At 39.4% G+C, this 16,631-nt stretch overlaps 1 protein-coding gene across 1 annotated transcript in view; it reads left to right on the plus strand.

The window, feature by feature from the left end:
* Window positions 1-1,909, plus strand: part of NDFIP1 (Nedd4 family interacting protein 1) — a 43,500-nt gene extending 41,591 nt beyond the window's left edge. The window contains exon 8 of the mRNA XM_033096328.1: window positions 890-1,909. The gene's annotated coding sequence lies outside the window, so the exon portion shown is untranslated. The remainder of the gene's footprint in view (window positions 1-889) is intronic.
* The last annotated feature ends 14,722 nt before the right edge of the window (window positions 1,910-16,631 follow it).

Consider the following 16,631-nt stretch of genomic DNA (forward strand, 5'->3'; position numbering starts at 1 on the left):
GGAAAGATGGAAAAATAAGCTAACGGGCTATACATGAGTCCATCCAACTCTCATTTGGTGCGGAGTAGCAGAGTAGTTTCTCAATAAATATTTGTTAAGTACTGTATGTCTTTAGTGTGTGTTTAGTTACTTGTACTTTTTCCTGTTATTTCCATGAGAACCAAAACAATTTAGTATGCTGGTACAGAAATGCCTCAAAGTATTGGGTGAAAACTACATTTAACAAAACAGAGATATTATTGTTAGAGCATTGATTTCAGTCCTGTACTTTCCTTTTTAAAAATTAGTTTGGGACTACAGATATTTCTTTCCCCCAGAGATAAGTGCCCAAAAGTATATTGCCTTTTTTTCCTAATTGATTAAAAAAAGTATTTGTGATGCCTGTGAGTTTACAGTCGTTTTTTAGCTATGCCACGCTCTAAGTACAGTATGACATCACTGGTGTCCTTACTGGGAATCTTCCTCGCATGAAATCGGGCAGAATTGTCAGGGTAAACAGCTCAGGTGTTCGGAAAATGACCTGTGTGCTTGGATCGTACTGTCTCTTTATCCCCAAGTTTCAGTTGTTGCTGTTGAGGGTAAGTGTGCGGTGGTGATGATGATGAAGGAAGTGCTATTTGCATTCTGTTCTTTTGTTAGGAGGTTTGGAGAGAGAGAGACCCCTAACCTCATGGGTCTTAAAGAAAGTATTTAAGTTCTTTCTAGTTCTAGAGTCTTTGATAACTTCCAGAAATTTTGATGTTATGATGTCAGTGTATAGTAATCTTAAAGCTGTGTTAAAATGGACTTCTTGTGTCTCTAAACATCCTGCCTTCTTTTGTGACCACATCCTTCTTTCAGCCAAAATAAGCTAACTGGAGTTTCAATATTCAATATCCTTCTCTGGCAGATGTTTTCTGGCAAAGGCCTTCCTGCGTTTATGAATTCTCTCTCAAGAAGCAAGAGAACACCTGCAGGAAGTGAATCAAGATGCAGAACACAGAGGAATAATCACCTGCTTTAAAAAAAAATAAAGTACTGTTGAAAAAGATCATTTCTCTCTCTTTGTTGCTAGGTGTAAAATTTTAATAGTTAATGCAGAATTCTGTAATCATGGAATCATTAGTGGTTAATGTTTGAAAAAGCTCTCAATCAAGTCTGTGATGTATTAATAATGCCTTATCTATTGTTTGTAGTCATTTTAAATAGCATGAGCCCTGTCCCTGTAGTCAGTAGGGGGCAGTCTTGCTTTACTCATCCTCCATCTCAAATGAATTTGGAATTAAATATTTTAGTGTAAGATATGTATAACGCTGGCCATTTTAAAGGGGTTTTCTCAAAAGTTAAAACTTTTGTTATGACTGAATTTCTGCACATAATTCATATTTGCTGTTATAATTTAGAAATATATTCAATTGTACTGTGAGCCCTTGGAAGCAAAACCATAGTGCAAAATACATTTAAGGTGTGGTCAAGAATATGTTCTTAATTGGTAAATAATAAGCATTAATTTTTTTATAGTCTGTATTCTAAATTTGCAGTATCCATTGTTTGTTGTGTAAAGGTGTTGTCACTGTACAAAATAGAAAGGACAAGGACAAATGCAGCTTAACTACTAAAATGCAGTTTTGACACTTTCTGTATGATTCAAGTCCCTATCCCTTTTTCTTCTTTTCTATCGCCTGATGATTAGGCCAGGGGTTAGGAGTAGGGAGGCGATTAGCTACTTAGGAGCAAAGAAAGAATTAGCTTGGAACTTTTGAGATGATCCCTAACATACTGTACTACTTGCTTTTATGATGTGTTAGCAGAAACTGATGCGTTATAAATGTAGAATGATGTGCTTTCTGCCAAGTGGTAATTCACCTTGGTTTGCTATGTTAAAACTGTAAATACAACAGAACATTAATAAACGTCTCTTGTGTAGCAACTTTTGCTGTAGATTAGTGTTTAATTTCTTGGTTTGCATTTATTGTTTGATAAGGCAGTTTTTTCTAATCTTCATTCATACAGAGTCATTCAGTAACTATAAAGAAATTGATCTTGAGCCAATTTTTTCTTCTTTATTGGCACGAGAATTTCTCTTCTTTCATATCATACTTAATGCATTCCTAAAAACGTATGTGAAAATTGGTTCTGTAAAAGATAATGGAATAAAATAGGGAGGAGTTGTAGAGATGTTAAATCATTCTGGAATTCCCAATTATGCTTCATTTTATAGATATAATCTTAGATAATTTATTTCCAATATTTTCTGCATGTCCCCTGCATTTGCCCTTTCTCTCAGTTGAATGCAGCTAACTGGTATAAGTCCTGTGAGCACCAAGTTGAGGCTAAAGATTCCTCACTCCTGATTTCTGTTTTTGTCTCAGTTGTGTTAAATTTAGAGACCAATGGTTCTTAAAATATCAGCCATTTGATTTTTTTCCCCTTTTCCACTTAAATAAAGTATAAAGAAAAAATGCAGCAAAATGGTCAAATAACTACACAAAACTCGCACTAACATGGTGTGACAGCTGCACGTGTTTATCTGTTGCACGTGAGCATCTGGGATCAGCATAGCAAGTCTGTTTAGGGGCGTCCGTGTGTAATGCACAGAAACGGAGGTTGTTTGAAAGCCAAACAAGGAAATTGAGAGCCTCTTGGACTGACATATCAATGATCATTCTAACTAGTTTATTAATTATTGTAAGTAATGGGATAGTATGTTCTTGTTCAAAAGTTATATTTTGCTATAGATAAATGGGTTTCACAAAAGTCTCTTTGAAGATTTTAAAATTTTGATTTCAATTATACCAACAATAGAGTTTGGACGAGTGTATAGCCTGTAATCTGTTTCATAATGAATATATCTCTAACAGTCTGAATAAATGTGGACATGTGCATCAGAGAGAACTATTTAAATTATCTTAGAGGCCAAAATAGAAGGGCCCTAAATCACGTTAACGCAAACATTGTAGACTCGTTTTGTGTTTATTCTTTAGTTCCTTGTGCCTTATTTGGTTCTGTATATTCAGAGAACTGAAATATTTGGAATTCCTATTTCTACATATTTGACGATCTGTAAGACTTTGTGAAATGTAAACCTATAGTTTGATATGCTGTAAGAGTCAGGAGGATATTTTTTTTCTTTTAAATATTCTAAAAATTAAAGTCTCTTCAGATGCCTGAAGTTGGTGCCGTAGGTCACCTAGAGTCCTTACTGTTCAGGGTGGAAATGTTTATACTGAACTGTTACTTTTCATTTTTTTCTCATTCTGTCTGCCTTTGGTAGGTTCATTGTTATTTTTTCTTTTCAAAGATTTTTTTTTTTTTTTAATTTTACATCTTACAGTTCCCACTGTTTTAAATTTTAAACCCAAATTTAGGTAATTGAGTTTTTTTCAATCCTGTAAAGTTGTTTCTTTTTTCTTTTCTTTTTTTTTTTTAAGATTTTATTGGGGAAGGAGAACAGGACTTTATTGGGGAACAGTGTGTACTTCCAGGACTTTTTTGCAAGTCAAGTTGTTGTCCTTTCAATCTTAGTTGTGGAGGGCGCAGCTCAGCTCCAGGTCCAGTTGTCGTTGCTAGTTGCAGGGGGCGCAGCCCACCATTCCTTGCAGGAGTCCAGGAATCGAACTGGCAACCTTGTGGTTGAGAGGATGCGCTCCAGCCAACTGAGCTGGGAGGCAGCTCAGCTCAAGGTGCCCTGTTCAATCTTAGTTGCAGGGGCCACTGCCCACCATCCCTTGCGGAACTCAAGGAGTTGAACCGGCAACCTTGTGGTTGAGAGCCCACTGGCCCATGTGGGAATCAAACCGGCAGCCTTCGGAGTTAGGAGCACGGAACGCCAACCGCCTAAGCCACCAGGCCGGCCCTTAGAGGGTTATCATTCTTAATAATGAACCTACTGGGCTGGCCTGGTGGCTCATTATTAACAGGGCACCTTGAGCTGAGCTGCCTCCTGGATGGCTCAGTTGGATGGAGCGCGGGCTCTCCAACCACAAGGTTGCTGGTTTGATTTCCGCAAGGGATGGTGGGCTGCACCCCCTGCAACTAGCAACTGGCAACTGGACCTGGAGCTGAGCTGCGCCCTCCACAACTAAGACTGAAAGGACAACAACTTGACTTGGAAAAAAAAGTCCTGGAAGTACACACTGTTCCCCAATAAAGTCCTGTTCCCCTTCCCCAATTAAAAAAAAAAATAACCCTCTAAGAAAGAGGGTGGGTCTTTAAAATAAATTATTTGAAAGGGGATATTGAGGAACCACTGTTATTTGCCCAAGGTCATGAAATAAACTGGCTTGACCCTCTTGGCTAAGGGACAACAAGGGCTCCTTGACCACAGAGGTCCTTCATGTCTCTTACTTGTTACCATTTGGAGTTATATAAACTGTTTAAAGGATTCTCTATAGCCATTTCTCTTTTCCAGAAAATTAGATTGCTTTGTGTGAGAATAAAAGGTGTTACTAAAATTTACGTGTTAAAAAATGTTAAGAATGAATATATTAATGGGATCAATTTTGTTCAGAGTTTTAAAGAAACAAGATTTTTAGTGATCAAATGATATTCCAATGTTTTTGGTGTGTTTATTTTCTTTTTTCTTTTTTCGCATTCTTGGTAAGTGTAAGTTATCTGACTTGAGCTGTGGCCCATCATGAGTCATTAGTAGCACAGATGAAATGGCCTTTGCTATATTCTGACACTAGGATATGCTACCCTTAGCCATAAAGTGTTTATATTTAAAGGAAGAAATAACTACTGAAAGGGAGTTTCAGAGCCAATAGAAATGCTAATTCAATTAAGTGGTTGCCTGAGGCAGCAGAGTTCTGGGGTGAGAATCAACAAAAACATACCCCTGGAATGGAATGGAGCACTGGCCTTAGCTTTCAATCCAGCCCTCCCACCTCTACCCAATGTCCGATGTCTGGGCATTGTAAGGGTTGGCATAGTAGGTATTGAAAAATCACTTAGCTCTGATTCTAATAAATACTAATAAACAACTCTTAAAACATGCCAATAATAGAACTGTACGTTTATATAAAGTGTGAGGGAATATTTTATGGAAAAGTAATTGTGGCTCCTATTACATACCCGAATCTGGTTCTTGGTGAAACTGCAATGATGAATCCAGGTAAATCACGTGCAAAATAGAGTTTAACTTTATATATAGTTAACTAATATGTGTGTGTGTGTGTGTGTGTACATATATAAAACTATATATAAACTATATATATGTGTGTGTGTGTTTATATATAGATAAGGTAGATTGAGTGAAAGCATTTATTAAACCAACACTAAAGTACTTGTGGTTTAGCTTTCCCTTTTGCATATACCTGTGTGCTTTTGTGTGTGTGTATAGCTGTACTCATTTAGAGCACCCTCAAAAACTGCTCTTTGACAGGTAGCCTCTGATTATTGGCGCTGCTACTAAAATGGAGGACATGTCAAAGAAATACACCAGGAATTCTCGAAGGGGAGAGTAAGTGTAGGTTGAGATTAAAAGGTTTTCCGGAGGAAAAGATAGTGACAGACACTGATATTTATACCATCCCCACTCTAAAATGAGGCTATTTCATAACCCAGTTCATGCATTACCTACAACTCGATAGCCTATACAAAGACCAGTTCTTATGGCAGATGTATGAATGGAGAGCTGTCCTCCTGAGAACAGGTTACAAGTCTATAAAATTTGAAATAGTCCATCTACTGCGTGGCATTTTGATCCCCTCAGTTCTCTAGTTAGTCTCAGAATTTGTCATTTGTAGAATAGATATAACTCAAGTTTTGGTTTGATACCTGTTTTTACTTAAATGCCTGTTTTTTTCTTTTCTTTACCAAAGAGCATGTTTTCTGATTTTGAGAGTTTTAATTTTTAAGTTCATCAACTGGTGAATTAGTAAGATGTAAAACTTTTAAACCTGAATAGAGAATATATTAAATATAGAGAATTCTCTTGCGTTTATGCAGGTTTCCATCCAGGTCAGAAATTGTGATGCATGCAACTGTGCGAAATAGACATCTTCCAATCCTGCTTTGTACGTTGTTCATCCTGCTGTAAAAGTAATTGGTTTTTATCGTTTATGGTGGAAATGAAATGTTTCACAAACTTTCCCTCATCCCTATGTGATTGCAGGTTTACAGACACCAAAACTGAGAAAAATGGTTTCCTTCAAGTCTGACAAAGATTAGTTCTGGAGCTCTGAGAAGGCTATTCATTGTTGTGCATTAGTTGTTGGGAAGGTTCACGAGTGGTATATGCAGCCTGGGAAACAAGAAAATGGGGCAAACACCTAAAAAGAATCTCTCAAGTAGAGAAGGTGATTTTTTGACACAAAGCATTGTCAGCTTAACTATAGAACTAAAGAAGGGCTGCGTTCTGACTATGAAACCCAGCCTGACTCTTCTGGAATTCATCCTGAGCCGCAGTGATTTTTCACCTTGCATGTTAGGGTTTGCATTATGTCCCCTACTGAGAGCTGCTTCCCCCGTTTAAGCCAGTTATTTCCTGAGCCAAGTAGAGAACATTGGAGCAACCTATTATCATAACTCGGCTAGCGTTACACTTGATGAAACATCCATCTTTTCATTTGCACAACTGTCAGGAATGCCTAAAATGTTCCCTTAAATGAGGTTTTAGAAAGAATTTTGCCATCTGCTTCCTGATTCCACGTCTTTATTTTGACAACATTTCACAGGCTGTATTTGGCAGTCACTGGGTTTAGATGTCATTGTGGTCATTTTAATGTTTTTCCCCCTCTGGTTATTAACACTGAGGATTTTTACATCCATGATTTATTTCCAGTTTATATGTTAACTGGGATTGCAGATACATTAATAAGTGAGCCACTGGATAGATCAATATTTTCACCCACACTTTTATTACTAGCATCATTTGGTATTGTTAAAAACAAGAAAGGGAGGGAGGGAAGGAGGGAAAGAGAGAGAGAAAGAAAGATGGTGTCCTAAAACAAAATTAGCAGGCCATGTTTTTCTAGGTCTCAGTGACTCAAGCCTTAGATGTGTGTGCCCATGGTCATGTGATGAGAAAAGCCTTGTTTGGGGTAGTTAAGAATGTTTATACTGAGGTATATGTGTGAAATGGGGTTTAATCTGTACTAGGTCTCCCACATGCTTCTGGCCTTAAGCCCTTCTCTGATTTAGCAGTTCCCCAGATTTAGGTATTAAAGTCAAATTTTTTAATGTTTTTCTAACACCCATCCTGTAGAGGTATAAAAATGGTCAGACTCGGTTCCTGCAGCAGTTCTGCAGAGCTTCCAAATAAGGATAATAGGTAAGTACTCATTCCAAATCTTCACTCCATAGAAGAAGGTTGAATAGAAGAAACTTGCAGACCATGTATAGCTATATGTAAAATTGTGAGTTAGTTTTTCATTAAAATATTTGATTGTTGGGTAAAATGAAGAATTATTTTGTCTTCATGTAGGTCTTCTCAAAGCTCATGGCTACAATATTTCCCTCTTCTTTATGCCAGGACTGTAAGAAGGAATGTGTACGCACAGCAGTGGGGAAAGGCAGTGGGGAAATTAATTTCTAAATATTTGGGTAAGAGTGATTGTGGACTCTTCCTTGGAGGTCTTTAGAAATAGGGTAGCTTCTCCTTGTTTGGAATGGTTTAAGGGTGAAGGGAAAGGAATGGAATTAGCAGTCCCTTAAAGAGCTCTAGAGGTTTATATGTGGCCCATGTCAGTGACAGATGGGACAGTAAGTGCGACAGATGTCATGTCTGCTGTTCCCAGGCCATGCACCCTTTAATGTGGTGACCTTCGGGAGCACTGTCCTCAGTAGTCTGCGAGAGGGAAAGGAGTGTGTCTAAACTATGGTTAACCTAACTTGGGTGGCTTATTACCTACTGCTACATTTTTTTTTTTTTTGAGAGCCAATGATCAAAAGAAGTCGCACTTGGCTCAGAATTCCAAAATAAGAAAACAAAAATGCACCCTCTAGTTTCCAAAGCCATTTTCAAAGCTTTGTATATTCTGAAGGAATTTTATTTCGGTGGTGGTCCCTAATATTATCTTTAAGAATCCTTCCCCTAAGAGACCATGGGTAGAAGGAAGAAAGAAGATTAGGTAGGTAAGAAGGGCCCTGGAGGAAATGAAGTCTGATTTGTTAAGAAAGGAGGACAGAGAGGAGAGTATAGCAAATCGGTTCCTTTTGTTCTGTGCTCCTGCTTTAATCCTGTAGACTCACAGGATAAGATTGCCAGCTAATTGCTATGAGCTCCCTATAAAAGAGGATTGGCCTAAATTGAAGAATAAATTTAAAGAGTGACTAAGGATATTTTTTAAATTCCTCTTTTATTCAGGTCACCTTTCTTTACATACGATTATGTCTCCCCGAAGTGGTTAGATACCCTCTCGAGAGGTTTTCTTTACAAAAAAGAAAGAAAAAAGTCCCTGAAATTCCAAAGACTCTTTCACCCTCCACTGTAGCATTTATGTAAGAGTGTGATGAACTAACTAGACTGTAGTTTAAACTTTAAAAAAACAAAAAGACTAATGTGTTTTATGGTGGCATTTTTATACAAGTGACTCATTGGTAAAAGTATATGGACCATTTTAAAGTGCAATCCGATCTTTCAGGGAGAGACATTTAAATTCTCTGAGTACAGACACTGTACTTAGGACAAATTATTTTGTTTGTACCTTAGTGCCAGTCTCAATCATGTCCACATTGGCTGCTTATTTTTAAGTAATACCTGATCCATCCAAAACCAGTATACTAAAAATTGTCGTTAAAAACATATCAAGTTTTAATAGCAAGCCATGGATACTTTTACTGCTTTTTATTTATTGCCGGGTGTATTTTATTAGAAAGAAAGGTAAATAAATGTGTTTTGCAGAAAATCTGTAGTGTAAGTCAGCTCCGGTAGCAGTTAGGTTATTATTTTTTAAGTAGATGGTGGAGCATTTACACACTTAGTTTATTAGTGACCTTCCCATAAATTTTTTAGGAACACAGAGCCAAAGAGAGGTCATAAGTTTATCCAAGCTGGTCCTTGAGAGCACTGCCTTGGTGACATCAGACAGCTGAAGAGAAGCCAAGACACCTTCCCTTCATCTTCAGATTCCAAGTTCCTCGGCTTCACCTCCATCTACAGTATTTTATTCCCCTCAGAAGGACTTACAGACGAAATTTGGAAAATCACCTGTGTTAAGAGTGACGAAGTTCTACTTTTGAAAAGTTTCTGTTGTTAGAAATACTTGTGCTCTTTTTTCTTTTTATTAGCTTGGTGCAAAAGTCATCGTGGTTCAAAACGTTAAAAATTGCAAAAACTTCAATTACTTTTGCACCAACCTAATACTTGCTTTACACCACTTTTTTGAGCTATAACTGACGTACAAAACCTGTACATATTTAATGTATACAACTTGATGACTTTGGAGATAAATATACGGCGATGGTTTCACCACAAACATATCTATCACCTCCCAAAGTTTCCTCCCACCTTCTTTATTGTTATCTTTTTGTGTGTGTGATAAGACCACAGCATACGAGTAAGATCTACCCCCTTAGCAAATGTTTAAGTACACAGAACAGTATTGTTACCTATGGGTACTCTGCTGTACAGTAGATTGCTAGGACTTCATTCATCTTGTGTAGCGGAAGTGCTCTGGCTTCTTGCATATAGTTGTTTTAGGCTTCTGTTTAATAAATACTCATTTTTTAGCCGGTTACGATGTGTATGACCATGTGCTGGCTATAGCGCCACATTTGTACAAGACAGACCCTGGCCACACAAGGAGGTTTTGCTCTAGGTAGAGGGTTGTGTAGGACAGAAGACAGTGCTTTTCTATCCAAGGAATCTTAATACTCTATCCTTTTCTCTGCCTTATTTGTGTAGTGGCGGAAGAGGCTTTTTATGCTTTGCAAGTTATGATTACCTGCCTCTAGTTTGCACCAGAAGGGCCCTAGAGATCTTCATAAACCCAAATACCCTTCAAGGAAGGAAACAGTACTGCCACCTGGGGAAGCCACCTCGAGGGGCCTAGGAGAGGGGAGGGGGCAGCTTTTTCCGGTGCTGCAGGTCTGAGACCTAGAATAGCAGCTGCGAGGGGAGAGAGAAACACACGAGTCCGTCCACTAGACCAGGGCTTGGAGACTCGCTCCTCTCTTACTAGCTCTGTGATCTTAGGTCATTTGCATGCACTACCCAAGTTCTGGTTTCCTAATCTGAACTAGAATATTTTCTCACTGGGCTGTCTTTAGTTCTAAAGAGAATAATGGAGGTAAAGTGTCTGGCAATGGAAGACAGCTCCTTGCAACTCTCCAACCAACTATAGCATTGGATCCAAGGGTCGGACATGAAAAGCGCAGACCTGTAATTCAAACCAAGGGCGTTCGTTTCCTTCTCAGGACCATGTCGCTTTCCTAAGTTCTGCCTTGCCTCATTCCTTCTTTCCTAAAGGCTGTCATTAGACCATCCCTGGTAAATCAGACCACTCTTCCTCCTAAATTCCTGCAGCCCTGATGAGAATATGACTTCCTCTTGCTTTCCTGGTAATACCATCATGCGTTTACATGGGACCTTATATTCATATACATGTTTGTTTGATCCTCATAGGTTACTATAAAAGGGATTATTACGCGTTCTTTACCATCAAGTAAAAAAAACCTCCCTCCTCCCCGACAAATAATTTTTCGACACTCATCACATTAAAACACTATAAATCCAATCAACTCTGATTCTCATTTCCTTTCCTGAGTCCTATACGCTCACATTCTAGCCTCCTTTTCTCTTGGGCCATTTGTATTACAGAATCTGCTGTACACTATTTTTGTGTGGATTTAGGTCTTCAAAGCATCCTTTGAACTTCTCATCCTTTGCCTTGTTTCTTTCCACACTTGCTTTCAATTCTTTGCAATTTCTTCACATATCCTCTATGCCAGCCTCTCTGCACATCCCCCTAACAAAGTTTCTAGTACTTCTTAGGTAATTCTACTTCTCTGCCTTTTCCTGGCCTACATGCCTATACATCTTTCTATGACTGCAGAGAGAGCCATTTTCTCAGTGGCTACCTCTTCCTTTACTTTCTCCTCAACTCTGGCCCAAGTCAATTCTAGTTATTACTTTCTGCCTTCCATCACCATCCCACTTAGCCCCACCCAAAAAGAAAATCACAGGCTTTATTTTCCTTCCTGAAGCCCTCCAGGTCACATGCCTGAAAACATCTAGATAGATATTCTCAGCCTGTGTGTCTGCCTTCATCCCGCAAATCCAAGCCTGCTAGGTATGACTTACCTGCTTTCTCCTTTAATTTGGGGTCTGTGAGGCGTTTCACAGATGTGGCCTTTGTCACAGTGTCCCCAGGCTCGCCTTTTCTCTCTCCATGCCCCTCTGTGTTGATTTGGTCATAAAACAGAAGATGTTGGGGTGTCCTCTGCTTGCTGTCCTTCCACACTTTACATGAACACAAAGGAACTGTGCATGAACCCTGGAGTATGTACGGAAAAGCACCTGGCAATTGATTGGCCCCAATTTTCATAATCCTCTCGATGTCTCTGAACTACCTTCCAAGAAACACTAGGATTCGGTAAGCTTTTAATGGGAGTTTATCTTCTAAAAATATATTTAATCATTAAAAACATAATAAAATGTCTTTATTCAAATGTGTATTCAACCTTTGTAGTTATTTGTGCTTTCATTTACACACCTAAGTGGATCAAGGATTAAAAATGAATGAATTTGCTCAATAAAAGTAGCATTTTATCTGATTCATATATTGGGGTCTCAATAAGGATTTATTGACCAAAAAAAAAAAAAAAACAGTTCTGCAGTCAAAAAAAAAAAAAAAAAGGTTTTAAAAATCACTGCCCTTGGTGAATACCCCAGCTGATCTCTGCATTGTACCCAAAACTTAGAACATCATACATGTGTTCTCCTTGATTTTCCAGGAGTTTCTAAAAATACCCTGATTTTGCAAAAATAACCAACAAATCTAACAGTCACTCTAATCCCACTACCCACCAAAATCAACTGTTGTTCTTTTCAGCCTTGTTTTTATGAAGTTACCCTGTTTACATACATAGTACGGTACTCGCTTACCAGTACAGTCTGGTGAGATGAGGTCTCTTATAAAAGCCATTCTGCTGATGTCAGACATTACGTTTTTTTACAGTCTTTTGTTAACACGGGAGACTATCTTGCCTTTTCCTGCTTTTCAACTAGTTTTAATGAATCTTCAAATGATAGTGTTTTTTAAGCCAACTACTAATGCTGCTGCTTTTCACTGTTGCATTGCTAAGGAGAATGACTAGGCTTTTGTAACAGTTAACAACAAAGGCTCCTATAATCTTTGTCTTTCATTGATAGGTGTCCAAAAGAGACCCAATTTCTCTGTTGATCTCAAATTCACATCAAATTCCTTGATCCCAGGGATTAACCGGACAGTAAATACGTGTATTAATTGTTCTGTTGCAGATGCCCACTGTAGATGGATAAAGTATTGGGTACCACTGATGAAGCATTTACCATGTGCTAAGTACCCTGCTTCATTCTTTATAGACATACCTCATTTAATCATTGTCCCAAACCTTTGAGGTGGGTAGTGATATTAGCCTCATTTTATACTTTTAAAAAGGAGGCTCAGAGCAGTTAACTGATTTACCCCTTGAATGGTGAGGCCCAGACTAATTTGGTTTGTGTTGTCATAGCATGACGTGTTAGCGGGGATACAACACCTGCCCCTCCCATTGTGCACCTGTTTCCATTCCCTCTTTGTATTTTCCTGCCCATTCTTGATCCATTTTTAACTTACTCCTTTCTCTTCCCCCAGGGCTTCAGGTCTGCCAACTCCCCTTCATTGGAGGTGGGAATGGGGGATTCTGGCCTAGAGGCACAGAATATTCACGCTAACACAGCTACCTGAGATGGTCTCTGGTCCTTGCATATTCTCCATGAAGTGGGCTCATGCCCTCCTCTCACTGCTGTGCCACCCCCACCTGGCCTGGCCTTTGACCTTGGCCTCAGCCTCCCCAGCTTGCACTACAGGGCTTTTTATTTCCCCTCTAAGCCAATGAGGCAGGACTAGATGAAGACAGGAATCTTTCAAGCTACTGCTCAATTGAAGTGCAGGCTCTGCAGGCTTGTAGAGCTAGCCCTGGACAGACAGGACAAGGTCCTGGTGTCTTCACTCTCAAATTACACAGAATGACATCTTGAGACAGTATTTCAATACTAAATTCTTATTAATAGTTTACATTTATTCAGCACTTACTGTGTCCAAATGCTGTTATAGTGCTTTTCATGCATAATATCTTTAACCCTATAATATTAGGGTGGTGCATATGTAATTGTGGTTTTTGCAATTTTTAACCTCTTAAACCACAATTACTTTTGCACCAACCTAATAATTCAACAGCAAAAGTGCTATTATCCTCATTTTATGCTGAGGGAGCTGGCTTAGAGAAGTCCAGTAACTTGGGGAGGGTCACACAGTGGATAGAGCAAGGATCCAAATCTTGACCACCACTAGTCAATACTTCTTCCTCCTCCCCTACCCTTTTATTTTTCCCAAAGGTAAAATCCATGTTGATTATGGAAACATTTCAGCTCTGATTTTGTAAAATCTGCCTTCTGTCAATAATGCTAAATCTGGAGTACTTTTTTTAATCTCTTAAAATACCACTAATGTGTACAGCTGTGACCCTTCCTGTAGTCGTTAGACTTCTAAGAATAGCCTGTTTTCATGTCAAAGGGTGTTTGAAGTTGCCGTACTGATGTCATATATAATGAGCTATTCATGAGAAATATTTCTTTATTTAGATTTGAGGACTGATTACTGAAAACAAAATTTGTTATATTAACAGGTCTATTATTATTAGTCTCATTTTTTTAAATTGAACTTTATTTTTTTTATACTCGATATTTAGGTTAAGATCTGTTGCAAACCTGAAAGGAAACAATCTACAATTTCTTATTATCCGTTCATACGCCTTTCCAGGAGCTTTACAAATCTCTAACCAGTACTTCTCAAAACGTAGCATGCATTTGAATTGCCTGGGAATCTTGTTCAAATGTAGATTCGGCTTTAGGAGGTCTAGTCTGCAGCTCAAGGCTCTGCATTTGTAGCGGAGTTCCCAGATGCTGCCCAAACCGCTCTAATCCACTTAATATTCAAGAAAGAAATTCACATTCAAAACTCTTACGTTACAAATGCTATTTCCTAAGTAAACCCAAACTCGGAATGGTTAAAAGAAACAACCCCTGTCCTCTGACTTCATAGCAATCTGATTTTCTGGGAGTTTCTGGGGGCTTGACCTTGACTCCCTTTTCGGTTTACATTAGTGCATGCAGGTAAACTCACCAGCTTCCTCTCCGTGCTTCTCTGTGAGCTGAGTCATTCATCTCTTACTACCAGTGTGATGTGGGCGGGTCATGGCTTGGACTAGCACTTTAGGTCTTGCTTCAAGGAACTGCAGTGAATTTTCTAGAAAACATTTTCTCAGTCTCAATTGTTACGAGATCTCTGTGAGGTGGGGCAGGAGCCAGGGACAAAGATTCGGAGCCCCAGGACGGAAGATCAGCTTGGTCCTACCTGTGTGCGTTTATCTGATAAAGTACAGGAAAGGTTTGCCTCTCTCCCACCCCCACTCCGCCTACCCTGAGCCTTGGTCTCGTCTAGAATGGACTCCGGATGGCAGTTGTGGATGCTCAGAGCACAAAAGGTTTCTTGTTTGCTCAAGGGTCTATCAGTGTTTAAATAGAACCGGCGGAAGCACAGGCACACCATATCAGCAGCTTATCGGGGCCCATGGTTTCCCAGGTACATTGCTAGTCCCTTGAGTTTACCCAGCTCCATCAGCACTGAGTTAAAAATTGCAAGGCCACGCTGAACTGTCCCGAGATAGGGCAGGGAGAACAAGCCAGTTACCGAGTGTAGTGGTGTGTGTGGGTCCTCGAGACCATATTTGCATTGTGCCCATGTAGAGAATAAAGCTGTGGTGGCCTGTGTGTTAAGAGGCACCCAGAGAGAACCCAAGTCTGGATTAGGAATGCATCCATGCCTTTCTGGGGTGGAGATACTTCTTGGTATCCTGGCTTTCCCTCTTAGTTTACCAGGTAGTCAGCTGAGGAAGTGGTTAAAGGAGGTGTCAACTGGAACACCTTAAAACTATGCAATTTTGGCGTTTGCAAGTGTGCCTGCATGCATATTTTTCTGGGAGTGGATCCACTCCCACATGACCCACAGGGCTAAATGCTCCTGTGCTATTTGGGCTGCATCTTCTTGGAAGGAACTTTTCAGGACAGATAGGCGGGTAGCCCGCTTTAGAACGAGTCCTGTCCATAATCATCGCTCCTACTGTCTAAACACTTGCTCTGTGCCCGGTGCTGTGCTAAGTACTTTATGAGTATTACCTCATTTAATTCTAAGAACAATCTTAGGAGATAGGAATTTTTATTTTACAGATGAAGAAACTGAAGTTTAAAGAGTTATGATTTGTCCAAGATCACAGAGTTAAGTATAAAGCTAGCATCTGAACCTGGGCTTTCTGATTCCATAGCTCTTAGCACCATGGAAGGCTGTCTCTAATGTTTTAACATACTTGTTCGAGCTTTTCGTAGACATCGGTTAATTTGTTTAACTGGCACAGAATTGTCCCAAATTTTAGCCATCTAAAAATCAGCTTCATGGGGTGGCCAGATAGCTCAGTTGGTTGGAGCGTGGTGCTGATAACACCAAGGTTGCCGGTTCAATCCCCACATGGGCCACTGTGAGGTGCGTACTCCTTAAAAAAAATAAAATAAATAAAAATCAGCTTCATGAAATTATTTCCCTATTTATATACCACCTATATTATTAGATTACTATTTAATTAAAATTTTTATTATTAAATATCATTAGATTTGTTATTACTTAGCCTCATTCATGAAATAACCATTGATGTGCTGGTTTCATTTTTCTTGAATTCACACTGAAATAACTACATAACCCTTCAAATGGAAAATGTTATGCCCCACCTAACATCACTGAAGGTACCATCAGTGGATGGGTACCGACTGTACTTTGAGCAGTTATGATGAGATGTAAAGGCTGCATGTCTCTATTGCAGCAAAACTGGGGGTGAACTACAATAGCCTTTAGACCCCCACCCCAGGCAGTCTTTCCTGCCCAGTTCTGGACTGCCTCAGGGTGGTGCTAGGAGCCTGTCAGGTGGCTGGGCTGATTCCAGAGAAGCCACTTTCCTGGTGGCGACCACCCTCTGTATCTTTCAGGGCCTGTTTTCACTACTGTCATGAGAAAGTGGTGCCAAGAAAAAGAATATTACTTAGCTTGTCTTGAAGGGGTTGAAGTGTTCTGGGGACTGGGGCAAGAATCTGTACTCAGTCATTGTGTGCTCCTACTGAAGAGAATTGTGGGGGTACTGGGGTGATGGAAGAAATAGCTTTGCCAGAGGAAGAATTTGAGTGGTAAGGGGTCCCAGTCTAAGCTGAAAGAGGCCTCTAACGACTCCATTTGTTCCCATTTTCTTTCTATCTAAATGTTCTTCCCTAAATTCCATCCCCTCTGGGACATAAATTAAAGGGAAATCCGAAGTCCTATGGTCTGAAATTGTGTTTGCATCTTATTTACATTGCTGTGTCTTTAATACAAGCAGCTAAAGAATAATTCCTCACTTCCTGACATAGCTGTAATACTCCAAATATG

Source organism: Rhinolophus ferrumequinum, chromosome 24, assembly GCF_004115265.2.
Source record: "Rhinolophus ferrumequinum isolate MPI-CBG mRhiFer1 chromosome 24, mRhiFer1_v1.p, whole genome shotgun sequence".
Classification (NCBI taxonomy): domain Eukaryota; kingdom Metazoa; phylum Chordata; class Mammalia; order Chiroptera; family Rhinolophidae; genus Rhinolophus; species Rhinolophus ferrumequinum.